Genomic DNA, 27,514 nt, shown 5'->3' on the forward strand with positions numbered 1-27,514 from the left:
ATATGCTTGATAACATTGTACAAACAAACAGTTTTTCTTGATAACATTGTGCAAACAGTATACGGTCATTCTACAACTATCATATAAGTCATATAATACCAGTTATATCTACTTACATAAACATCTGGACTTGTGTATAATGGAACATCACCTTATGGTTCAACACATGTCTACAAACAACACAGAATGGCAGTGACAGCAAGCCAGCACGACCTCATCCACTTTCATTCATTTTTGTAGATCAGTGATTAGATGGATCGATCAGACGTCTGCATTGTTTCACTTTTCTTGGTGCAAAGGCCAAAATGGCATGTTTACCTATTTAAATGAATACCAGATGCTAAAACTACATTGAATTATAGTCCTTACCAGGAATATACTTTAACATCTGTTGTTGTTATGCTTGAGGACTTGCTATTGGCTGTTGTCATTGCATAATAAATAAGGTACTGTATATCCATGCAGGTTTAGGGGACTGTTTGGGGGTGTTATTAATTAACATTTAAAAGTTATTAGGGGTTATAGTTCTATCAGGAAGACTTGCAGACTTGAGTGAAATTTAAGATGACATTTATTTGATAAATCTAAAACAGAAATGTAATGTCTCTCTTTGGCATAAGCCTCGTCTGGCGGTCCAAAGAAGTTGTACTCGGAACCGTCATATCCTGCCGGAGATAGGAGGCATGGTCGAGGAGCCTACTCCCGTGCAGGACGGGACTCAACTGGTGGTGGTGGGGTGGTGGAGGTTGCCGTGTTAGCACACTGAAACGGCAATGTGCTAGATTGTGAGCAGACTTATAAAGCAATGGCTTACATGTGATTGGCTAGGAGTTACCTAGCTAATGGTGCGATGATGTACAGCTGCTTGTCTTTCCGCTAGAACTACGCTGCATTTACATTTGTGGATTAAGTTCCTTTTAATGTTAATTATGTCATTTTATGTTGACATGGGTTTATTTTTTAGTTACCCTGGGTGAGATTAGTGTTCCTTTGAGTTAGGTGTGATACTGTTTGAGAGAATGCTATTTATCTTAAGGCATTTTGGAGCTCTGAATTGGTTTGTAACACTAGTCACTAGTGATTCTTGCTGATGAAGTCACATGATCAGTATGATGCGCACTTAGAAGCTTACAGAGATGTACTTCTTAAGCGCCCATCACTTGTTCAAGTTTGCTGAAGCCTGACCTGTTGACTTCTTGATTGAGACATCAGACTGATCATTATTTTCTATCAAGAACAGCAAAGCAATGACTCAGAGTGGCTAGAAGTCACTTCTATTCAGTAATTTCCCATGCTATACTACTTTTAATGCATGCGCCAGAAGTGTGTATATTTTTATGTCAGCCAAAGTTCAGTTGAGGTGTAAGCTAAAAGTGGGAAGTGGGAGTGGCGCCCCTGGTTCCAAACTGCGTTTGCGTTTCATCAAATAAAGTGAGTACCACAATCAGTCCCAGTAGCTATGTAATGGCTCAGGAGTAGAAGACTTCTCTTAATGTAAAAAATTATTGCAAACATGCAAAGATTCGACATCATCAGAGTTGGGGAAGTAACTAACAAGTAACTAAACAGCAGTCAAGCTGCACTTTTAAAAAAGGTAGTTACACTACAAGCTACAGTACAAACAGAATGTAGCTAACTACACTAAGCTATTCAAGGAAAAAATATTTGTATTTTGTTCAAATCTGCAATCAGAACCAAATTTATCAGGCACAAAAATGATAAAGATCTCAATCATGGTGACATTTAACAACAGTAAATTGTACATAAAAATACATAAATATATATTATATATTAACATTGGCATGAAATCACAATTGACCCTGTTTATTTTATCAATGCATTTTACTGGTCTTAACAATTCATCCATGCATATTTTCTATTTTATCATTTTTTTTTTTAACCCAGTAATCTTTAATCAAAATATCATGACTTGCTCTTCCGGTGAAATGACTGACCCCTGCCCCTTCAAGAATATAAACAAACCTGCCTTCAAAGCAGCTAATACAGAGATGATAAGGTGTATTTTCGGCTCTTTTCCTCCAAAACTATCGTTCCTTAATCCAAACTTTGCTGGCTTGAATTTATATTTTGAGTGAGGAGGAATAACGGCGAATTCGCAAATTTATTGAGACATTTCACGCCTGAATTGCTGAGGTGATCACTAATGAATACAACGCTTAGGATGCTTCTGGAGATTATTAATAATTTTTAATGCAGGTATCTTGGGATGTACAGCATGAGTAAGTGTTTTTTACTTTATATTTAATGTATTTTGAATCAAAACATTTAAAATTTTGTTATCTTTTAATCGCTCGTTTTTCAATGGCTATAGCCTTATCATAAGAAAAGACTGTGGTGTGCTTGTGCGTTTATATTTACAGTTTGAACATTAGTGTGTTGAGATCGCTGCTCAGTTTCACCGATAACTCGAGTAGCATGGTGGAAGGGGTTTGTGTCAACTGCAAACTAGCATTCAGATCTGCCTACACTCCGGTATACAACGCCCACTTTTCACAACCCAATCAACAACCAATGGATAAAATCAAGTCCACGTCCTACATTTTTTCTTGTTCGATAAGCCGCTCCCCTCGGAAATACGTTGCACTATGGAAGTAAAGTCGGTCGCAACTTGCATTTCATGCCGACTTTAATATAAACATATATTCTACATTTATATATCATTTCTATTATATATTAATATAATATATTTTTATATAAAAATATATAAAAGTAACAATTAAATATTAAACAAATACATTTATGCTAAAAACTAGAAAACACTATTTCATATATAATTGAGTCGAAAATATAGTGATATACAGAATCACTTAACTGCTCGAATCGATGAATCATTTAATTGAGCTGGTTAATTTACATTTAACAAAATGAACTGGATTTCCTAGTGCTACCTATAAGTGAATCAGTGACAGTTTATTTTAACTGGTTTACTTACATGAACCGTCCGTCTGAAAGAACTGATTCACTTAAATGTTTTGGATTTCCAAGTGCTGCATATAAGAGAGAGACGTCAGTTAAAGTGAACACGTTTGATTATTGTACAATGTGACATAAAAGTGATGTAACGTTTGGTTGCGCTACAACACTACTTGTTGGAAATGGCTAAACCGCTACACTATTGTGAACAAGCTGAACTATTTTCTCTCTACTGCAAAATGAAGATAATTAGTAGCATCACTACTATGGTTTTAGTCACTCCCCAACAATGACCATCATGAATACATGAAACGCCATCAGTCACTTCCGTGTGTTAGGATAGATTACTTTCATACCAACTATGAATAATACCAGAGTTCACATGAACCTTGCCTCAGACCAACTTTTCCATCAGATGGAAGTTCTAAAAAAAAACAACACACATTCGCGCCAACCAAACGAACCAAACTCTAATGTCAAATAAACTCAAGTCCACACCAAAAGCTCTAGTGTGAAAGTGCTCTAAGGCTTTGTTTGCTTGTGCAACATGGTTGCTTCACTGATTTGAGCATACAATGAGTGGATAACAGTCTAAAGCTGTAGAAATCATAAGCAGAGATCTGCTGGCACTGCCTCCCACATGGAGAGTTCTTACAAACACTCACAGACCTTCAGTGGGCGGCAGTCAAAATAACTCCGCAACAAGACCTGTCGACAAACCTGAAGGATCCACTGTGGCAATGATGCATAATTTTCTTTGCCCCTATGCTTCCTATTGTCCTTGGACTCTGTTGCAGGAAATGTGTGCCATGGGCCGGTAACCAACCAAAAGGGACGTGTCTAATCAAACGGCAGCCATCCCACAACATCAAGTTGTGCATCTGACTCATTCCCAGACTGTGTTTGTAACAGGAACATTAGATCAGCAACCCTCTATTTCCCCTTAAAACAGCAATTGAATAGATACCCTCTCTTCCAATCATAATAAAGTCAGATGTATGAATTTACCCCCTTTTTCAATGCCTAGAGGTGCAGCTGTCTAAATTTGGGGAAACAATGTAATGTGATTTTATTAAAAAGATTGAACAACTAGATTTTGACATTTTATGAAGAAAATGTGTGTGATGCTTGCCCGTGTAAAAATCCTCGACAAAGCTGTTTTGTGTTTTGGACCTTTTCCAGGGTGTAGCTTTTTGGTTGGTAAGGTGTTTTGAGTGTTTTTTAGTATTTGATATGCGGTTGCTAGGGTATTCTGGGTGGTTGCTTGGGCATTGCTAGGGTGTTCTGGGTCAAGCCAGAAAAGCCCACTACCAAGTCTCTGTAGACCGTAAGATTATTTAACCTGTTTGATTGTCTGATAGATGAAAATCGTAATTCTGATCACTTAGAATAGCAATAGCACGTTTGATTTCATTTAGTTGAAATTGGAACAATTTGGTGTTAACAGCAGTATGGGGACGATCTGCATATTCACTGGTGACTCACTACCCACAAACTTGTGTCATCTGTTAGGGAGGCACTGTTCGTTGTTTTAATTTAGATAGAATGGTACTAATGAAGAGTGAAAGAAACAGAGAGAGAGAGAGAGAGAGAGACAGATGAAAAAAGGAGAGCGAAAGAATGCGGCTGAAATCCAGTGATGGGCAATTTTGTGTCCAGTGTGTGACGCAAAAAAAAAGTGAACAAGCAATAAAATGTAAATCTGAGTTTTTATACAAATCAGTGAATAGTGGCTGAAAATTTTGGGAAAAGTCCAAAATCCCATTCCACATAACAATTTTAAATATATTAAACATCATTCATTAAAAATTCAATCTAATCAAATTAATCGCATATATCAATATTTGTTCAAATAATTTTAAATATTATAAATACAATATTTCAGATAATTCAAAAACATTACATTACTGTGGCAGACAAGTAAAGCATTGATTAGATGATACAAAAAGTAGCTTTAGAAGTCAAAATGTTATTTGGCTTTAGGGCTGCAACTAACGATTATTTTGATAATCGATTAATACTCTATTATTTCTTCGATTAATCGGATAAATAACAAAATGTTATTTCATGTATTTTATTTAAAATTTGATTTAAAAAACAGAAATTATAAATGGATTAATGATTTGGTTTGATTTACAGTACTAAATTCACAATTCTATGCTCTCACAAAACTTTAAACAATGCCTGAATCATGAAAAGTTAAGTTTGAATTTATTATTATTATTATTATTATTATTACTTTCAGGACATATGCAAAACAGTTCCTTTCATTTACTGGTAAAATTAAACAAAAAATACTGTTCATTAAAGGGTTAGTTCACCCAAAAATGTAACTTATCTCATGATTTACTTACCTTTAAGCCATCCATGATGTGTATGACCCTCCTTCTTCAGCAGAACTGAAGTGAAGATTTTAATAAGCAGATTTCAGCTCAGTTTGTCCATACAATGCACATATATAGGTTCCATCAGGCTGCTGGCTGTATGATGGTCCAAAAGGCATATTTAGGCAGCATAAAAGTAATCCACATGACTTCAGTCTATCAATTCATTTCTTCTGAAGCAAATCAATAGATTGGTGTAAGAAACAAATCGATAATGAAAATATATTTAACTTGAAATCGTTGCTTCTTTCCAGTGCTGTATTGCTGTTTGAAATGAACTCTCACGTGACGTTCGTTCCTCTGTTGTGTACCAAGCGCGCGCTTCCAACTTCTCGCTTGAACATGCCATTGTGCTTACGTCACTGATGCACCGACTGCTGGGAGGAAGCGATTTTTTGTGAGTTATTAAAGTTTTAAATATCAATTTATATTTTTCACAAACCTATCGATTCAATTCAGAAGACATGAATTGATAGACTGGAGTCATGTGGATTACTTTTATGCTGCCTTAATATGCCTTTTGGCCCGTCAAACAGCAAGCAGCCTGATGGCACCCATTTACATGCACTGTATGGACAAACTGAGCTGAAATCTGCTTATAAAAATTTTCACTTTGGTTCTGCTGAAGAAGGAAAGTCATACACATCTGGGATAAGGGTAAGTAAATCATAGGAGGATTTTCATTTTTGGGTGAACTAACCCTTTAAAGAGTAAAACGATTCATTGGGGATGGAGTGGGACTAAAAATCAGTCCTGCAGACGGCAATGGTGGCACCAGAATGAAAATAATAATTCTGCCCATCTGAAAAATACATAAAGTATTTTAAAATTAATATTACTGTCACTGCCACTAATTACATGTTTCTAAACTACAAAAACTTTCAAAAAATACATTTTAATTATAGAGTAAAATAATATTTGCCATAGTATAAATTTACTGGTGAAATCAGACATTACATTTTGCATTATCAGGGGGACTATGAAATATCAGGACCCTTAGCATTATTATACATTATATTCAGCATTATATACACAGTTTAATATAGTGTAATCATCTGTGAACACAGAGCAGATTCACTCTCACGCCGAAAGTCTCATTCCTGTGCTCATTGTATTACATGCGCGAGGGGAAATTATCTAAAACACGTTAAAAACCGACACACTTTGACCTCTGAGACATCGGTGTGATATCCATGAGAGCTACGCAATTGATTACATTGAAAATGAAAACGAGGTATGATGTTACACGAGTTTAATCAAAATGATGGTGTGCCCTTTCTTTGTTTAACTCTTTGTGGTAAAGACAAAGAGTTTGGTGAAATGGAAATACATGCCTGATTTTGAATTCACAACATGTACAAATTATAAAACATAGAAAATAGCGGTAAAATGTAAGTCCTGCGCTGGAGAGAAAAAACTCTCAAGCACATCAAACGGCATAAGCACTCTGTCAACGTACGTACCTGAAGCAGCAACCGCTCCACATTAATATGCTTTTTATGATCTTCTTTGTAGTGTTTATAAAGTGCTCTCGTGTGCTGGGCAACTTGGGTCATGTTTAATCCGCTTGAACTTGTCTCTGTCATTTTTTAAACAAGGTCCATCATGCACTACTGTAAAGTGACGTCACTGACAGAGCTTTTCAGTGCCCACTGTATATCCAACTAATCGATAATTAAATTAGTTGTCGATGATTTTCATTATCAGTTTTATTGGTTAGTTGTTGCAGCTCTATTTGGTTTATTTCCATGTCACTGAAATTAAAGTAGCCATTACATACATCATTTTATTTTCTTCTTTGGGGTTCGCTTATAATGTTAGTCAAGTTTTTTGCACAAAAACAGTCATAATGTAGTATTACACGACCTTTTTCTACCCTGTCTTTGGCCCTCTCTCTGAAATGCTCTGTTTTCTGTGTACTTCATCTTTAAGACATGCCCACTGTTATGATTGGCTAACATCATTGAAGAGCAAACACCCTCCTTCCATTACAAATGTGGAACTGTATTTTCCAAGAATGAAAACTTCCAAGCAATTTACAAAGTCACCTAAAAGCACTTAGTCCAGGCAATGATTGAAAGATATACAGTATGTCCCAATTTATGTTAAGCACACATCAAATTACAACAGTTGTTTGACTGAAATAAAAATAGATTTATGGTAGTGCAAGTTCATGGGAAGACATTTTGTCTTCTGCTGGTAAGCAAAGTTCAAATTTAGTGGACTCTGACCTGTAAATTTGCAACTTACAAGGCAAAAGACATTTGACTGGTATAGGATCTAAACATTACAATTTTACATTGTGGCTAAATTATAAATAACGACATTGCATGATTTGCTGTGTTGCAGGGTTCGAAGTAATTTTGCTTGCTCACACCATTGTGTGACTTGTAGTGTAATGTCTCATTAGGAAACAATGCCAAATGTAAAATAAAAAAGATAAGGAGAAATGTTAAAGAGATAATAAGATAACTAAAAATCTAAATGAGAGGAATAGCCTTTCGACAGCTCTTCTGGTAAAACAGCTTTGATCTTTTCGTTTGTGAAGTGCATACTGTTAAAGTAGCTTAAGGCAGAAGGTTTGCATTCACTGATATATACTGTATTTTAAATTTAGCTTCAGGTTATAACCAAAATATGCTCTGCTGAATATGAAAGCTGATTAACAAAAAATTGCTTATTTCAGAATCACAATGAAAACCTCAGAAGGGTAACGTAATATCCATCTCTGTGTCCCAATCAAGTTTCATACCTTTCTGGTGATAGTTTGAGAAGGAAATGTTGTATTAACTCTGACAGCTACCCCCTTAAAGGCAAGATCCCACTGAACCAGGAGGAGCTTGCTCTTTTCCCAGTTGACCCGAAGCCCTAAACGGCTGAGGTGCGAGAGCACCAAGTCCCTGTGTGCACACAACATGTCCCGAAAGTGAGCTAGGATTAGCCAATCATCGAGATAGTTGAGAATGCGAATGCCCACCTCCCTTAACGGGGCAAGAGCTGCCTCTGCGACCTTCATGAAGACGTGAGGGGACAAGGACAGACTGAAGGGGAGGACCTTGTACTGATACGCCCGACCCTCGAATGCAAACCAGCGGAAGGGTCTGTGTCGAGGTAGAATCGAGACGTGAAAGTACGCGTCCTTCAGGTCTACCGCCGCGAACCAATCTTGATGCCGGACGCTCGCCAGAATGCGTTTTTGCGTCAGCATCTTGAACGGGAGTCTGTGTAAACCCCAGTTCAGTACTCGCAGGTCCAAGATTGCCCGCAACCCACCGCCTTTTTACGGTACGATGAAGTAGGGGCTGTAAAACCCCTTCTTCATCTCGACCGGAGGGACAGGTTCTATTGCACCCTTCCGTAGGAGGATGGCGATCTCTGTGCACAAGGTAGCAGCATTTTCGTCCTTCACCAAGGTGAAGTAGATACCACTGAACCTGGGCGGACGCCCGGCGAACTGAATCGCATAGCCGAGTTGGACGGTCCGGACCAGCCATCGCGACGGATTGGAAAGCGTAAGCCACGCATCCAAGTTCCGCGCGAGGGGGACCAAAGGGACAACCTCATCGTATGTACCGGCAGGTCGGGCCTCGCGGCGGGGCGGAGCTCGAGGTGCCACACCATGTCGTGGCCGTGCTGAGTCTAGGGACATCGAAGCACTTACCTGGCTCCTTGTGACCACCCCCGGAACAGCCTGGGCCTGTCCTCGCAACCCGTGGAGACTGTCACATCGGGGGCAGATGTGTGCCACAGCTGGGCGTGCAGGGGCGGGGAGACCGCTGCTGGAGCGCCAATCCTGCAAGGGTAAAAAGGTGGACGGTGGTCGTGATGACGACCATTTCTTATGAAAGCAAGCCGCGACCGCAACGTTGCCATGGTCATGTTCTCGCAGTGAGAACATGAACCATCCACGAACGCTGTCTCCGTGTGGGTCGCGCCCAGACATGAAAAACAGCGATCGTGACTGTCTGAAGTCGAGAGGTAACGACCGTAACCAGGAATAACACACAAATGGAAAGGCATCTTTAAAAAGATGCGTCTTTAAAAAGACGTTCCATGTGTGCCGTTCTTTTAGAGAAATATACTCTTTCAGGAAAATATACTCTCTTTTTTCTGCCGAAGTGCCCAGGGGCATTCTCTGCAGTGCACCAGTGCAGAGGAGGGAGAAGCCGCTGAAATGCGCCGTCAGATCCAGCAGAGGTGAATGAACAGTCAGCTCAGTAAACATCGACCGTTCGGCTCCGAAGAGTAAATCTGAATGAGTGGTTGCACGCCAGCTCCTTTTATACCCGTATGTCTGGGGGAGTGGCATGCAAATACCACTCGCCAATTTTCATTGGCCTTTTTTCAAAGACCAGAGGTGTCTCGGGCTCCCAAGAGTGACCCCTATTGTCACTACATCGACACAACGTCGAGTGAGTGACAGATAGGGAACAGCTGATCTAATGCACAAAGTTATGACTCCCTAATGTATCTTCCTTCATATACCAAATACTTTTAAAAGAGGCACGTTAGTTATTTTTGTATTAAAAGAGCCTTTTTTCACTCTCACATGGCTGCGAGCGCTATAGAGAGATTTACCACGTGAAGATGGTTTAAGCGGAGTTTCTTGCTTGTTTTTTATGTGTCAAAATTACGGACAGTGTTTTAAATAATGACGGAATAATCTAGCGCTCACACGCAAGATTCTGAGAAAAATATCGAGTCAAATTAAAATGTGCGAATCCATAATATGCACGATAACAGTAAACAGCATGTCAGCATCCTCGTCTAACTCAACGTGATAAGCAAAATCTACCAATAACAGCCTCTTTTCACAACTGGGAGAGGATGGCGTGCACCAAATTTACAGTATTCTGCTTCTAACGCAGGTGCTCTGGCTGTCGCGTGGACAAGTGCTTGTGGGTTTCTTTTTCTTGGATCTTCAATTGTCATCATAACCACACACTGCAACACTGTAAAAACCTCTTTAAAGGGCATACCTTGTTGATGCTTTATAACGAGACCATCAAGCAGCTGCATTGCTCTGCGTCAGTGTGTAACAGACTAGTAGAAATGTCAATCGCTAAATGTATCAAGTATCATGTCTATCGCGGTTATGCAAAATCCGTGGCAAAGGACGTTCCCAAAAATCATTGTATTATAATCATAATTTTGCATTTCTCACGGCCATCCATGATTGTGCTCTCTTACGCATGCACACGAGCAAACACATAGAGTGCGAGGAGAGAGAGAGTGCATCCATGGCATGAGAAATGCAAAATTATAATTATAATACAATGATTTTTGGGAATGTGCATTGCATAACCTTTGCATATGCTGGATGTGTAGACATACAGTATATAAGTAGTAAAAAGGTTTGGAACCACTGGTCTGGCTCATATTTTCAAAAATAAAATAAAAAAAACAGCATATAAAGATGCAGAATTGCTTCTTTCTGGTAGTTTATTTCATATAAAGTATATTAACATTGTATAACTTTAATGAATAACCCATTAAGCATTATTTCATTATACAGCACTTAATAGACAGTTAAAATTGAAAATATATTAATGTAGTTATGAATGTCCTGAAAATTTGATTTTAAGAATTAGTCATACCTACAGTATATGCAGGGTTGGGAGGGTTACTTTTTAAATGTATTCCACTACAGATTACAGAATACATGCTGTAAAATGTAATTTGTAATGTATTCTGTTAGATTACTCAAGGTCAGTAATGTATCATAAATACTTTGGATTACTTCTTCAGCACTGGTAGATTTTTTCACTTGTTTTGACTATAAAAACTCTGCCAGTACAGTAAGACAAAATACACATGTTAAAAATACATTCTCTGAAAAATCAAAATATCCCATGCAGTGTTGTTTCTAAAACAAGATAGATCAAACTGATCTTGTTTTAAGGATTTTTAGATATTTTTACAGGAAAACAATACAAAAATTATTATCAAAAATGTGATTTTTTTCCCTAACATCAAAGGTCTTACTAGAAAAGAAGTAATTATGATCCACCATGAATATTCTTGATAAGAAAATCTGATCGTGCCTGGTAACGTGCATGTAAAATGTCTAGAAATAGCATTTTAGCTTAGTGTAAAGCTGACAATTTACACAAGGTTTATTTCTATTTCTTCTGCTCCAAACTTACTTCAAACTAACTTCTCTGTCTGCTCGTATGAATGTAACACATCAAAAGAAAGTGTTTCACCGCTGTTCAAATGCACTTTGATCTCATCATTTATATGTATAAATGTTTTCCATCTGAAAGGACTAAATATTAAATGAAACAAATGACAATAAAATGCAAAGTAATCTCTTCAGTAATCAAAATACTTTTTGAATGTAACTGTATTCTAATTACCAATTATTTAAATTGTAACTGTAGTGAAATACAGTTACTTATATTTTGTATTTTAAATACGTAATCCTGTTACATGTATTCCGTTACTCCCCAACACTGAGTATACGTATGTTTGTTAATGGCAAATGGAAGTATAAAGTGTCATCAGTATATTATTAGTTTATTAGTGGCTTAAGGAGATCCGTCAGGACTGATGTAGTTTGGTGCTGCCTGTAAGGTTAATTTAAGAAATAATAATTTGAAAAAGGTTTATCAGAGAATATGTCCTTTGTCATGTATGTTAATTCTGTGTTAATTCTGTGAATGAATTCTGTAGTAATTTTTAATGCATGCATGCTCTGTTGTGGTACATTACTAGTTGTATTAACCTGAGCACCGGCTGTGCCCCTAAATACCACTAAGCGCAAGGGGTGGGGTGGGGACCCCCATAAGACTGGAATCAATTCGGTCACTGGAATAGGTGCATGACTCAAAAGTTCTGTTCCAAAAGCTGCCTACCAAGACAGTATTTTAAATACCTTTAAAAAATGGCTTGACAAGTGCAATTTTCTATCATTTGTTGACGTATTTCCTATTTAAGCATAAAGTGGGGGTGTGACATTTTGAAGAGCTTGTCCCCTTTTCAAAATAGCCAGTAGCCTTTAGTTTATTTCACAGCCATGATGGAGGTATTAGGAGGAGGGGCTTTCTCATTCTAGAGAGCATTTTATTGGACAAAAATATAAAAAGCAAGCCCAATTTTTAAGTCTTTAATTTACAACTGAAAGTTTAAATAAAAAATAGATCTAAATAAAACTATTTTGTATTTTACCTTATTTGTGTGTGCTATGTTTTTTATGCTTATAAGAGTATTGTTTATTGGGTAATATGCTAATGTCAAACTCTATTGGAATCAACAAGTCAAGTCCCCAGTGCGTTTCACCTGAGTAGCGCTATTTGCATGCCATGCGGAGTTGCTGCCTATGAAGTGCATTCCAAATAGGTCACTTATTTTGTTTAGGCTGCATTACGCAGTTGCCTGTAGGAGGTAAATAGCACTCCAGGTTGTGGAACAGGGCTATAGTAGTCCCACACAGCATAACCTGTGGCAGATAAACACAATACTACAAAAATATAGTTTGTATGTGCCACAGTCCTTTGAGTTCTACTACCTCCAGATAAGAAATAGAGTTCTGCCTGAGCAGCTCAATCTGGCAGCCGTAATCACCAGAGGCTTGACCAGTGTCAGCTAGATACACGTCTCCTTTGTCAAAACAGGGCACGCAAGCCCACTTCTATCCATCTCTACATCTTGTTTTGTTCCTGCAATTTTCCATCGCTGTGTGTTCCAGAGTTTTTTAAGAACCAAAGACTGAGAAGCACGCCACCAAAAGAACAGACTTTCTAACCTACTTTGGACCTCAGCGGTTTTGTGAACAAAGAAACAAAGACTGAGCAATACTTGAAAACAGGAGATTGAGATATGGAAAAATAAACACTTTACTCCCACATAAGGCACACAATAGACAACATCTATTTTTGAGTCCCTGATTCAAATTTGGGATGACACAAATGGAAGATTAGCATTTCATTGGTAAATTTCATCCTTGAAATGAAATAGTACACATTTGGGGAATGAAATCGCATTAGGGGGGTTTGCAGCAGTGTGTCTGGGACTCAGTGATGGGTAAGAAGAGCTCCTGCAGTTTAGAAATCCCTTTTAGCGCCTCTGATGATTCTTCACTCTCTTCCTTTATTGTTAGCAAACACTCGTTTCATTAGAGCAGAAATCAAAAAGACTCTCTCTGTAAATCTAGACACATCAGAAGGGTGATGCTCATTTCACAAAAACCACAGATCCTGCATGAAAGTACAGCGTTCATTTTTAAATGTCCCTGTAATGCAGTAATCTGTAGATTATTTTAAGTATTAGTTGGGTAATCTGTGTCATGCAGTTTGGTAATAGAATAATCTACCAATTATTTTAATGATTAATTGGGTAATCTGCATCAAACAATTTGGCAATCTAGTAATCTGACAATTAATTTTAGGATAAATCAAGTAATATGCAATTTACAATTTGGTAATTAAGTAAAATGCAGATTATTTTGACGTTTAATCAAGTAGTCTGCAGCGAACAGTTAAGTGATCATGTATTCTGATGATTATTTAGATGATTAATCAAATAATCTGTTTGGTGGTGAAGTAATTTGCAGATCATTTGGAAGATTAATTGACTAATATTTGGCATACATCTTGATAATCGAGAATCCTGCAGATTATTTAGACTATTAATTGACCAATCTGTGTTATGCATATTTGTAATTGAGTAAACTTGTTATTATTTTGACAAGTTATTTTGTAATCTGTGTTATGAATCTTGTTAATTGAGTAAATTTGTGATTATTTTGATGATTAATTGAGTAATCTGTGTTATGCATTTTGGTAATTGAGTACTCTGGTGATTATTTTGACAATTGAATAATCTGTGCTATACATCTTGGTAATTGACTATTTTGATGATTATTTTGATGAATAATTGAGTAATCTTTGTTATTCATCTTGATCAATACACGTCAAAATTCCGCCAAAATTCCCGTACGTAGTAATTTGAGTTGACTTAAGTTGACTGGCTTCCAAAAAATAATGATGATGAAAAGTGGGCTGAGACAGTATCACAAAGTAAACAAAAACAAGTACACAGTGGACAGGTTTAATGTGAAAACAAAGACAGTGTTTCTCTCTCTCTCTCTCTCTCTCTCTCTCTCTCTCTTGTTTCACTGATTATTTATTTATTCATGGCTGAAGTGAAATTTGAGTTTGTTTCTTTTTTAAGAGGACTCAAGTGTGAACCATCAAAGAGTAGCTTAAGTATTTTTATTGGCAGTAGAACATGGGCAAATCATTACTGAATTTACTTTCTAGTTTTTCATTTATCATATCGCAGTTCAAATCGCAGTACCAATATTTCTCAAAAGAATCGCAATATGACCTTTTGTCCAAATTGTGCAGCCCTATTAGGGTGATTAAATTATGAAATTATTTTCCCTCTTGCCACACCTCTATTTTGCCAATTCATCAGGAATGTAAAGTGTAATCAAGGACAGCCTTAGTTAAGAGTAAATTATCAAAAAATAGACAATTATGACATTTTTAATTTATCATTAAGTCAATATTCACCTGAATCCAGGCTAAGAATAATGGCAAAGAAATAACTTTTTAACACAGGGGTCAGCAACCTTTTTGACATGGAGTGCCATTTTTTATTTTCCTGGCTGTTAGGGTTAGGTTAGGTAACGCTAGTCTCTCTCTCTGCTATATTATTTATATATTATTTATAATAGTAAAAGCAAGAGTCTAATCCAGAATCAGGGCTTAGAGACAATTGAAATACCTGGAGATTTTGAACAGCCGCTCCAGAGAACAGCCTGTCCCCAATCATGTTTATGTGTGTAATCCAATAAATGACTCAATCAAATGATTGGGCATGCCTAACATATCAGAGAAAAAACCCATGACATGCCTTCACAATCCAAATTCCTGCTTATTTTACCCCTGTCATCAAAGGAAAAATAAATATTTGGCAGGCTGGCTGCAATTAAGAGTTATTGTATATTATCAATGATGAATGAAACTTCATTGGCAGGGAAAAGTTTACTTACATTCTTGGTTTGTTTTACTGGTGTCTACTCCCCTTTATTCTTTTCCCCTTAGATAGTTTTGCTACTACTGTGAGTGTAAAACTGCTAGTAGACAGAGTGATGGAGAAATATACAGTATATTTTTGTATAGTACTATGGGGATTTGCTATTGTGTTTATTTTAATCTCAGTGTTCATTTTCCGCAGTCGTCTGTCTAATTTACTTTTATGAGACACTGTATTAAAATATATATATTTTACTTTAGCTTCACGTGGTCAAAATATTCATTCTCATCCACTGCTAATAAAAGGGCTTTTCTAAACATTCTAATGGAAGGTATCACTGATTTTAATGCATGATTTTCTCATTGTGATTATAGCAACATAAAAAACAGTAATGCAGTAGGAGGTTGAAGGCAATTCACTCCTGCTACAACACTGGCACAGTTCCAACTCCATTACACTTCACTGAATAATCAATTTCCTGCCTGAGTATGACTGAACTTAAGGCTTTATCTGCAAAATAGCTTCATTTAGTCCATGAAGGTTAGCAATAAATGTTTAAACAGGTTCTGAGGAAGCATATCATGTCATAAAAATTTGTCTGTGTAGTACTATAGCCTAAATTAGCATTAATACCATCAGTATTGGTGTAAGATGTAACTGGTAGCAGTGTTGGGGAGTAATTAACTGAAGGTAGCAGCGTAGATTTTCCTGTAAGAATTTATTTTTTAAAACAAATAGTGTTTTGCATTGTATTGTATATTCAGCATTACAGCAGAGGGGATGGTTTGGATGGTTCATGTAGCCTAAATAAGCCAGTTCAGAACAACGATTCACAGATTAATTTTATTCCCTAGACAGATACCCGGCATTTTACCTCTCTTTTGCAAATGTATTATAAAAGCCTATATAAAAAATTTATATAATATTTAGTCAAATGCTGTTTTATCACTATTTTCTAGTTTTATTGGTGGCATTTAGACACCATATTTGAGATCCTCACTGTTTTTTATGCCAAATACTTTCCTTTTCCCTTAACAGCCATGAGTTTGGTCTGTCGTTCATGAAGAATGTCAAAAAGCCATGGAGTAGAGAATGTTGTGCTTGCATTAAATAGCCTCTATCGTGATTAGTCATACATAGCTTACAACAGTGGTCTTAACATGGAGCCTGTGTGCACCTGGTAGCCTGTGAGTTGCCCGCAGAGCACATTCTATAAATAGCCTCGGTGTTAATCCTTAATTTCCCTTTCATTTTTTTCATAATACTTTAAATTATAAAAATAGCCATTTTAAGATTTCATATAACATGAAAAACATTCAATTAATATATATATATATATATATATATATATATATATATATATATATATATATATATATATATATATATATATATTTACATACATATATATTTAATTTCTAGTGGGGTCAAAGTTAAGCAATCAGAATCAAGTGTTCAACAATGCTGTGGTAGTAAAAAAATATCATTTATAATGTTTGTGAGAAATTATTAGCAATATTTTAAATGTGTCACTAATAAGAAGAGATTTCATAATTATTCCTTGGAAAGTGTTTTATTGCTGGAAGAAAAAGGTAGAGAAATAGCAAACTGATTTTCTCCAGGTTAATCAAACAACTAGCCCTCCTTCATGTAGCTCTCACAATAAGGTTGAGACCCCTGGCCTGCAAGTATTTAATCACACATATAAGAATGCTTATGCTATTCTAACCTCAGAATTAAGAGTTTGTGTGTGCTGATGTGTGGTGTGTACACATTTGATTGGACTTGGGAGGACTGCATGAGCTCTTCTGATTAGTAAAGTGCACCCGAATGTGTGGGTGGTTTACAACAGACAAGCCTGAAAGAGAATCATTTAAACAGTGAAGTAAAAACATCAAACAAGCATTCAGCCACTGTGCTCATAGAAAGCAGAGTACCTCCTTCTCAACTGAAAATTTTGGAAATAGCCCTCCCTATTCACAACAGTAAATTAATCCCTTGATCAGTGCAGTCAAGATTTCTTTTTGTGTAATATTTGAAGCTCTCAAGCTGAAGTACTAAATGGCGAGAATTAGGGATAGGTCATGATAGTCAATAAATGGACGACTAGTCGTCCAACAACTAGAGTTTGGTCGCTGCATAATTTCTCATCCCATTTTTAGTGTCCTACCACATGTGCATTGCATTTTTAAGATAGCGTTTCAAGATAGTCAAAAAAGTCCACCTCGAGACCCAAGGGGGCAGGAATTAGCTGGTTAGCAGGTCCCTGTTAGCCCCTGCTGGTAGATTCAGGAACTACACCCTCCGGTGTTTAAGAACATGTTTCCCCATTGACGGCCATTCAAAAACAACCATGTATTCTGACAAAAGATTATTTATTTTTTTAATGAGCAAAGGATCCTTATGAAATGCAGCTGTGGGAGGACGAGTGTAACGACTTACAAGGGGCTGCGGATTCATCAAGGAAGGATGAAATGTGGCAGACACAACCTTGCACTGCAGTAGCAGGTCAGACAGCGAGAGACGACGATAAAACACCTGTTTATTACACTTCACGTGCATATCTTGTGCATTCTGAGTAAGTCTGAGCAAGCAAATAAACTAATGGGAACTCTTGATTTTGCAGTCTTGTTTAATAGTTATTTAAACAATATTGATTAAAGCAGCATGTTAAAAACATATAGTGAATTAATTTGTAATGCATAATTTATGATACATCAATCTGGAATGATGCCATTTTCAAGACAGAAGATATAATTTGATGAATAATAATGAAAGAAATTATTAAATAAATATACAACAGTTAGTTCCGGTCCTCGAATCTGAATGGACGAGAGATTTTCCATGAGTACTGATGGTCTCATACCTTGACTGTGTGTATCACTCCTCTTGTGTTCGTGCCGACACTACTAAAGCTAGGAAATAGCTTTAAACGGCTTTAAACAAACAACTTCAACATTACGGCTCATCACAGCTGAGAGACACAACAGACAGATTAAGTACACAAACTCAAGGCGCTTACCTCTTACTGGACTTTCCACATTGAAGAGGACATACTGTTTAAAATGGCAGAGAAGATTGCGGTTTCTATAGTGAATGACTCTTGCGCACTGGCTACCGCGAAATAGGGAGAAATACCCCCGCTTGGACAGCTATTTTTTCACTGAGAAAACTGATCTTCAGAAAGCTGACAGCATCTCGGCTTGGGACATTGCACACGCTCCACTCTCTCTCTCTCTCTCTCTCTCTCTCTCTCTCTCTCACACACACACACACACACACACACTCACACACACACATCCATCCTTGTTTATCCAATAACTTGGCAGAAACACCACAAGCCGTGACACTATTTCTGAAGTGACATTTTTGAATTACTAACAGAGGCTTGGACGCATCATTTGGTTTGAACCAGTAACGGCAGATTCTGATCTGTCGGGTAAGAAAGTAGTTCCATACACAAATGCATTTTTATGACCGTACTCAGTTTTTCCAAATGTTTTAAAATTTACTTGTTCATTGAAATGTTGTATATAAGCAATATCACACTCTCAATCGTGCTATATGGCCCTAAATGAGCACTGCTGTGATTACCTACAGCACTCGGCCTGCGGCCTCATGCCTGTGGCCGAATCACAGCAGTGCTGATGTAGGGCCATATCGCACTCTTGCTCATGTGATATTGCTTAAATAAATTAACTCTTTTATTTGTTGAAATCAAGAAGCTCTTAAAATTAAATATCCTAAAATAGCATTAGTAATATTTGTATTAATGTATGCCTGCTGCGAATGATCATTACAGTGGGTCAGCCATAAGGGAAAAAGTTAACAAGTATAAATGTGATAGTGGCTGCTGGTTAGGATTGGACGATTTATGTATTTTATTTTGTACTGAAAGCCGACATGCCAACTTGTGCAGCTTTTAGTTGTGCTAATCACCACATTGGTAAAATATTTAATTAATTATTAATGCGTGCACTTTGTGTTGTGAGGGTGTCATTTTTCAGTGGCTGTTGAGCATGTCACATCACAACTGGTGCTAAGATGGTGCCTATTTCCGGGGTAGTCGCAGGGACCCTGCACCAACTGAGCACCGCAATAGAGATTAATGGGAATGCTAACTGCTCTCTCCAAGTATTTTAAAGCTCCTTGTTGAGACCCATGTATTCTGTTCCATTCCGTTGCACTCTGTGAAGCTGTTTTTGAACACAATAACGCATCTTCTGTAAATGCCCAGAAAGAAGCATGTCTGATCAGGGTCAGATGATGAGGTGAACCCTAAAACAGTCTAATTATAGTCTAATTATACAGGGCTTCCATTTCCACATGATCACATGGGAATTCGACATGTTGCTACCAAATGTTCTGGTACCCTGACATCGATCCCATTCTGTTGAATTCCCAACAAGTGGCATCTCCCATAAATTCAAATTTGTTTACCTTTTCCTGTGGCACTACTGATAGCATGTTAAGACGTGGGTTCTGGTCCCATGGAAACCAGGAAGTAATCGCGTTCACATTATCAACTTATGGCGCTATTCACACCAGGTCCAACAAGTCGTTTGCCGACAGTCTGAAGTTTTTTTTTTCTTCTTTCTGAAGAAAACTGACTGGCCAATGAGATAAGTGCTTTTAGTCACGTGTCCGAGTTGCTGCAGCCACAAAATCCAGCATGTTGGGGAAGCCAATGCACCAAAAGTTACTTAGCAAATTGACAATAAACTCCTAAAGAAAAACAACTAGGAACCGGCGTTGAAGATGGATGTAGAGCTGCACTTGTCTTTGGTATCTGAGCACAATAATTATTTAATAAAAGTCACAGCGGCTACAAAAATGTGGAGTGGAAGGTGTTAATACTGCAGGAATTGAATCAAATCTGAATCAATGATGAGTCTTTATTAAATGTATTTTACTTTTAGTATTACGATTATGAAAGTGTTAGCATACTTTACTTTCATTTTCATTAATATTTCATTAACATTTGTGGGTTGTGCATTGGTGTACTGGAATAATATTGCTTTACATTAGGTGGCACCTTTGGTTCGGGAGTGAATTGGCTTTTCATATAGCCAGAAAAGAAAAATCCCGTCGGTCTTGCTTATAGTAGTATTTCATTGCAAAGTCTAAAAATTGGATTTGTTGTGAATAGGCCTTAATATTACATTTTAACTCCACTGATGGTTAGGTTTAGGGTTGGGGGTTGGGTTACTTTAAACTTGCTTTTCAACTTGCCCTTTTTTTTTGGCATCACTCTATAGACATTTCACCTGGAAACTGGAGCCCACACATGCCCATACTTTCAAAACTTTCAGCTTCAGCCACTAGGGGCAGTTATTCTCATTTCAGTAACCACAGACCAGTTTCAGCTGAAGAACCTACTGTCACAGAATTCACAGTAAGATCAGTCTGTCTGAATAGTCAACAAGACTTTTAAACAACTCACCAACTTGTCGATCTTGAAAATATTTGCACATCCCGAGCAATAATCATTAATCCTCTTTTGCTTTTTTTTCATTCTCAGGCTTTGCAGTTTGTCCCCAATAAATAATGAATTTGTTTTTTTAGTTGTTTTTTTTCCCCCACAGCTTCACTGCTAAGTCCTAACATGATTTTAGACCTCTTCTTCTCTGGGCAGGTTTCAAAACAGCTTTTATCAAAAATGATGCATTTGGACACCTTTGCCTGAGGGCTGAGTTCAGTGCAGGTTTGATCACCACACACAAGCCTCACAGGGGTCATGAGGGTGCAGGGCAGGGGGCATGCTGCCATCTGACATCAGAGCTCAAACATTAGAGACACACTAGACTGAAGCCTTAACAGTGAGTACTGCTCTATCCTTCTAATCTTGAGTTCTCCTGAGGTTTCTTCTAAACTCAATAGGACCTTGTCACAGTAGCAGACTGCTTGATGGCATTCATTACAAGCTGCTTTGAAAAAATTAGGACCTTTATCAAATAAAATGGCCATACAAGTTTGTGTATCTTGGAGAAGAAAAGCAAATCAGCAAAAGGACTGAAAAAAGGTTATGTTCCTCTGGGTTCAGTCAGACTGATCACACTGTGAATTCGGCAACAGTAGGTTGATCAGTTTGTGCTTACCGAAATTCGAATCACTCTGCCCCCCTGTGGCCAAAGCCGGAAGTGTCATTGAATGTTTGGCACATGTGAGCTACAGATTCTGGATAAAATGTCCACAGTGTGGTGGCAAAAGTGAGTTGTATTTTTACTAAATGATGTAATACAATCAACAGGAATGCATATTTTATTAGATCGCCAAACCCAAACCCTAAACCTAAACCTAATCATCAATGGAGTAAAAATGTAATTTTGGAGCGAAAATGCAGCTTCCTTATCACTCTTACCATTGTTAATGTGAACATGATTACGTTTTTGCTTCCACTAGCTCAGAACCCATGTCTCAGAGGTTGTTTGCACAACGTGCTATTAGTAGCACTAAAGGTAAATATCTTCACACTTTAATTGATGCAAAAATCTTTGATGGAGAATGGCGCTTATCAGTAATTTAGCAGAATGGAGTTGATTTCAGGATACATGAACTTTTAGAAGCAACATTTCAATTTTGTGATCATGTCGGTGCATTATCAGGCATTATATTGTCGCTGTCCAATGAAAAACACATATCTCCACTTTTGGCAATTTTAACTTTTTAACAGACAGAATGCGCCGAATTACCTCTTCCTACTGTTTGAATTGTGCATCGAAATAACTAATGAAAAGATGTTTAATCAGGTTTAATCTGTTTAACAAGTATCTCCACTGGCCTTGAGAAGTGTCCATCAAAACCATGTACACTACCGGTCGAAAGTTTTGAAACACTTGACTGAAATGTTTCTCATGATCTTAAAAATCTTTTGATCTGAAGGCGTATGCTTAAATGTTTGAAATTAGTTTTGTAGACAAAAATATAATTGTGCCAACATATTAATTTATTTCATTACAAAACTAAAATTTTATTTAAAAAAAAAAAAAAGTTTTTGAAATTGATGACTTGGACCAAATAATAAAAGAAAAGCAGCCAATAAGTGCCCAACATAGATGGGAACTCCTTCAATACTGTTTAAAAAGCATCCCAGGGTGATACCTCAAGAAGTTGGTTGGGAAAATGTCAAGAGCACATGTCTGCAAATTCTAGTTTTGATTTATTTTGGATTTTGTTTAGTCAAAACATAATTCCCATAGGTCCATTTATGTTATTCTATAGTTTTGATGACTTTATTATTATTCTAAAATGTGAAAAAAAAAAAAAAAAAAAAAATATATATATATATATATATATATATATATATATATATATATATATATATATATATATATATATATAATTAAGAATGAGTAAGTGTTTCAAAACTTTTGAAACCCTTATGTTTTGAAGAGCATCAACTAATTTACCTCAGCTGTCCGGTTGAAATGTAGTTAAGAGATTGCCTAAATCGTGCTGGCTCTGTGATTTCCCTGACAACCAAAGTCATTCATGCATGCACAATGTCAGGTGGCTTTAAAAAGTAGACTATAACAGCCATATACAGTTGCCAGATTTTCATCTTTGTGAAACGGCGAGTGAAAGCTAATTCTGATGCAATTTATGCGTTAGACCTGGAAAACGCGTCTTGAAACCAAACTGTCCACTCAAAAACCGGACTAGAAGCTCAGCTTACATCCAAAATATAACTGATTTCTTGGAACATGAACAGTTAGGGTGTGTTCACACTTGGCAGGTTTGGTTCGATTAAAACGAACTCTGGTGCGATTGTTCTGTTAGGGTGCTTTCACACTGGTAGTTTAGTTTGAAACACAGCATGGTTCGCATGAAAAATTGGTAATGTGAAAGCTGTCATGCAGACCAGGGAGCGCACCGTGGTACCAAACCCAAGACTACCTATAGGAGGTGGTCTGAGTTCGGCTGCAATGGAACTGTAGCGCGATTCGCGTGAATGTGAAAGCAACTCGGACTCGGGTGCACACTCGTTCAGGAAGTAAAGTAACCTGCGCATGCGTTTTAGCCGATGACGACATTATCTATCTATCTATACACCTTATAAATACTATATATAAATACTATTATAGGTTATAAATATAGGGTATAATAGGAGATGACAGTGGCGATAACTTCACCCTGGACACGAGCATAAGCGTGCAGTGTAAACAAAGATGCAAATGAATTCCTTGCAATCAGCTGTCTTCTCAAAAAACGCTGTTTGCGTGCAGCAGCAAGCCGCCTTCCCCTGGACATCTGATGAGTTACGCCATGAAGGGCACATATACGCAGTTGTTGTTCACTCTGCTGTGTATAATGGCACCAAAATAACAAAAAAACAAAAAGTATAATGAGTCGCGTTGTGTTCTCCATGCGTGTTTATGATGATGTAAGATGAACGCAAATTGACTGGGGTTCGACAGAATCAAGTGAGTGTAAAACCAGACCAAAGCTGCGGGGGGGCACCGGGAACAATCGCACTCGGAATCGGACCGCAGCAAACGTGCCCAGTGTGAAAGCCCCCTTAGAGCGGTTCATTTGAACAAGTGTGAATGCTGTGATCCGAACCTTGGTGCGCGCCAAACAAGCGGACCGAGACCGCCTGAGTAGTGGGTCTCGGTCCGCTTCCAAACGAACTCTGGTGCAGTTCGATTGATATATGAACGCAACATGGACCAAAGATGTCTAAACGGACCAAAAACAGGAAGTAATTTGCCTAATACTGACCTCAAGCATACCTGGTTCTTCTCATCATAGGAGCTATATTGCCCATTACAGTTCGGTACAGGTGTCGGAACCGCCGTCAGCAGTCCTTACAGCATATCTTTGTTTGTGTGTGCAACGGAGGAATTCCTGATGCTGTTTTGACTCCTTTACACATTTTATAAGCTCTTCGTTTGTTCTCAGCTGGTAAAAAAAACACCATATATACATATATAAATCTAACAAGGGCATTTCGCCCAGCAGCCAGCATTGTTTTGGATATTCGGCAAGTTCCGTCGCAAAATATATGTCATAAAAGCTTTCCGATCAGGTTGTGACTTTTCCTGATGCCTTTTGTTTCATATCTTTAGGTTCTGTGTTAAAAATGCCAGTGTGAACACTAAGCGAACCAGGACTGAATGTATCATTTTCTTTTTTGTTCCGGACCAAGAGGACCAAGAGAACCAAACTACAAGTGTGAACACACCATTAGACTCTAGTCTGTAACTGAACATGTGCAATTGGAACCCATGATAAGAAAACCGTACATGTTTACATTCACTAACAAAAATCCATGTTAAGTCCAATTAAAATATTGCACAGTTAACTAACAAATCATAACATTTTATTTATGGTGCTAAAGGTAACTAATTATGTTATTTTCTGAATCAGAATCAGAATCAGAATGAGCTTTATTGCCAACTGTTCTCATGTACACAAGGGATTTTTTTGGTGATAGGAGAAACAAGTGCACACAGAACATTACAGTGAGACACAGAATTTAAAACAAGGTTAGAGTATAAATAGACATACAAATAATAGGACATATAACAGAATGGTGTATGTACATGTGCAAGTGGTAATGTATGTGCAAGGTAGGGGTGTGTACACTTATTGAATTAAATATGTGAATTTACTTATGTACATGAGATATGCATTTACAATATTACACTATGGGGGAGTCTTGAGGCAGTTTAATTGTTCATGAGGAAAATGGCCTGAGGGTAAAAACTGTTCTTGTGCCTGGATGTCCTGGTGCTCAGTGCTCTGTAGCACTGGCACCAGTTCAAAGGGATTCATTTCGATTCATTTTGTAAGATTGCTTATGAGAAAAAGAGTTTTTCCATGCTCTTGAATAATTATTTTTTTGGAGATACGTGCTTTTCATCAGACAGCGACGATATAGAGGAAGAAAAGCATCAAGGCGTGTTCAAATGCAATGTTTGTGCAACATCATGTCTACTAAGATGCCTTCATCTGGTCAGTTTTTGCAGGCAGCATAGATAAACCCTTCACATATGTGTGGTTGAGCAGTTGGTTGAAAGAACAAAATTGAGTATGAAAGAGTAGTTGAAAGAAATAAATTAATTTATAAATCCATATTTTTCAATTAAAGTTATTATTAAGTTATACTCTATTCCTACCAAGAAAAAATCATTGCTAAATATTTGCTCACAGTACATCTAAAGCTCAATTTAATTTGTTCTAGATCATTAGATGTGCCATTATGGCGCTTTGGAAGTCCGTCTGAAACCTTATGAGGCATCTTTATACAAAAACGCTGAATGTTAAGTCATTGACTGACTAGACAGCAAGTCAATTTCAGTTTTGGGTAGCCATGGTCAGTTTATGACATGTTGTATATTAGAAGTGTGTACTGGTCTATATGCATATAAGGTCAGGAGTTGGTCAGATTTCCTCTAAATAAGTCACATGGACTGATTGATCTTGCATTGAACCTAGCCTAGCATCGCAATGTGGAAAGTGTTTGGGAAACTTACACAGTAAGACAACAATGCCATTCCTATGTGCTTGTATGTGCTTGTTAAATTGTTGACTTAGCATTAGAGAATGTTGGCAAACCAAGAAGTTCTTGTTCCTCCTTTATAATAAAGCCCACTAGCAACAATGTGCCCTATAAGACATTTAATTAATTGTACATTAATAATAAATAGGTCAATGGCCATTAAGCTGTTTATATGACTGAGATCAGCTGAGTCATAGTAAGTCAGAAGTGCAGAATAATGTAGTTTTCTGGCTGCCCCTCATTAGCATATTACCCATAAATCAATATTGTGAAAATAAAGAGACAATAAGTAGTTTGACCACTTCATACACTGCTGTCTTGACCTCCATGCAACATTTAGAGATGCTGGAGCCATGAAACCACAGAAGCAATTACTCATGGTGCAGAAATACTGCGCTGAAACTGACTGCAAAAAACATCTGCATGTTAGAGCTGGTGCTTGCAAGGATAAATGAAACGCTAAAGATGCCAATTTAACGTTAATAATAGCAGTTTGCGAATACAAGGTCGGCCACATTGCTTTCACGCTAACTGCAAACCGTTTTGGAGTTCACATGTACTGTCCCCTATATCGCCTTTTCAAGTGGACTAGTATCAACGAAACACACCTGATGTTGGAAAACTGCTTTTATACCCACTAAATAAGCCAAACTCTGACATCAAATGGACTTGGTCAGTTCAAAAAAATCTGTTGCATTTCTTCACTTATATGACACAGAAAGACTATTTTATTAGATCAATATCATGGATTCCTAACAGCAGTTGTTAAAATATACTGAATGGGTGGAAAAAGGCCAAAAATGTCTTTACAGCTAGTGAGCTGCCAGATATTGTGCTTCTCCATGTCTTTCATGAAAGACTACAGTGAGCCTTTGATGTCTGCACTGTTGAGAAGTGTTCTAATTTCCTTGATCTCATAAGAAATTTAGAAATCAGTCAGCATACAGTTATTGCATTCTGTATAGTCTTTCGGCAGTTTTATCTCTCGCAATTCACTTCCTATCCATCATTATAGTTATGCAGCGATGGGTTTCAAGAGCGCAAATCATTGTTAAAAGATAACAATGGGAGAGTCGCGTGGCGCCATGCGAAGGTCGGACATGTGAATGGCGAGATTGGTGCACTTTGCTAGTTTTAATACTTTTTATGTCATAAACCGGTGAGATTCGATACACTCTGATTCTTAACTGTTCTAGGAAGACAATATGTCAAAGAATTCAAAATCCTCGGGCTCTGGAGACATTAAAAGGCACTTACGTGCTCAAGCTGAAGCCCCTGAGCAACAGGCTGAATGCCCGGGACTCAATTTGGCCAGTGAGGTGAAAGAGATTCAGCGTCAACTGTTGAACATGTCGGCAATGCTGATGAAGGTCGTTGCTGACTTGGAGGATCTTGCTGTAATACGTCGATCGATCACTGCTATGGAGACGAAATTCACTGAGATGGTTACAAGAATGGTAGATGTTGAGAAACGGATCGATTATCTGGATTCATCGGAGAGGGAACTAGCTGCTAATCTGCTAGCGACCAAGACAGATGTGGAGTGCATCTGGGAAAAGTTGGAAGACCTTGAATCAGAATCGGAATCAGCTTTATTGCCAAGTATGCTTACACATACAAGGAATTTGTCTTGGTGACAGGAGCTTCCAGTGCACAACAATACAAAACAGCAACAAGACAATATTTATGAAAAATAATTAAAAATTGA

The 27,514-nt window shown here is 37.5% G+C and overlaps 1 protein-coding gene across 3 annotated transcripts in view; it reads right to left on the bottom strand.

Moving 5' to 3' along the window:
• The window catches only part of LOC127441003 (low-density lipoprotein receptor-related protein 8-like), a 180,676-nt gene that overhangs the window by 134,629 nt on the left and 18,533 nt on the right, over window positions 1-27,514 (bottom strand). The window lies entirely within an intron of this gene.

The sequence above is a fragment of the Myxocyprinus asiaticus genome, chromosome 5 (assembly GCF_019703515.2).
Source record: "Myxocyprinus asiaticus isolate MX2 ecotype Aquarium Trade chromosome 5, UBuf_Myxa_2, whole genome shotgun sequence".
Classification (NCBI taxonomy): domain Eukaryota; kingdom Metazoa; phylum Chordata; class Actinopteri; order Cypriniformes; family Catostomidae; genus Myxocyprinus; species Myxocyprinus asiaticus.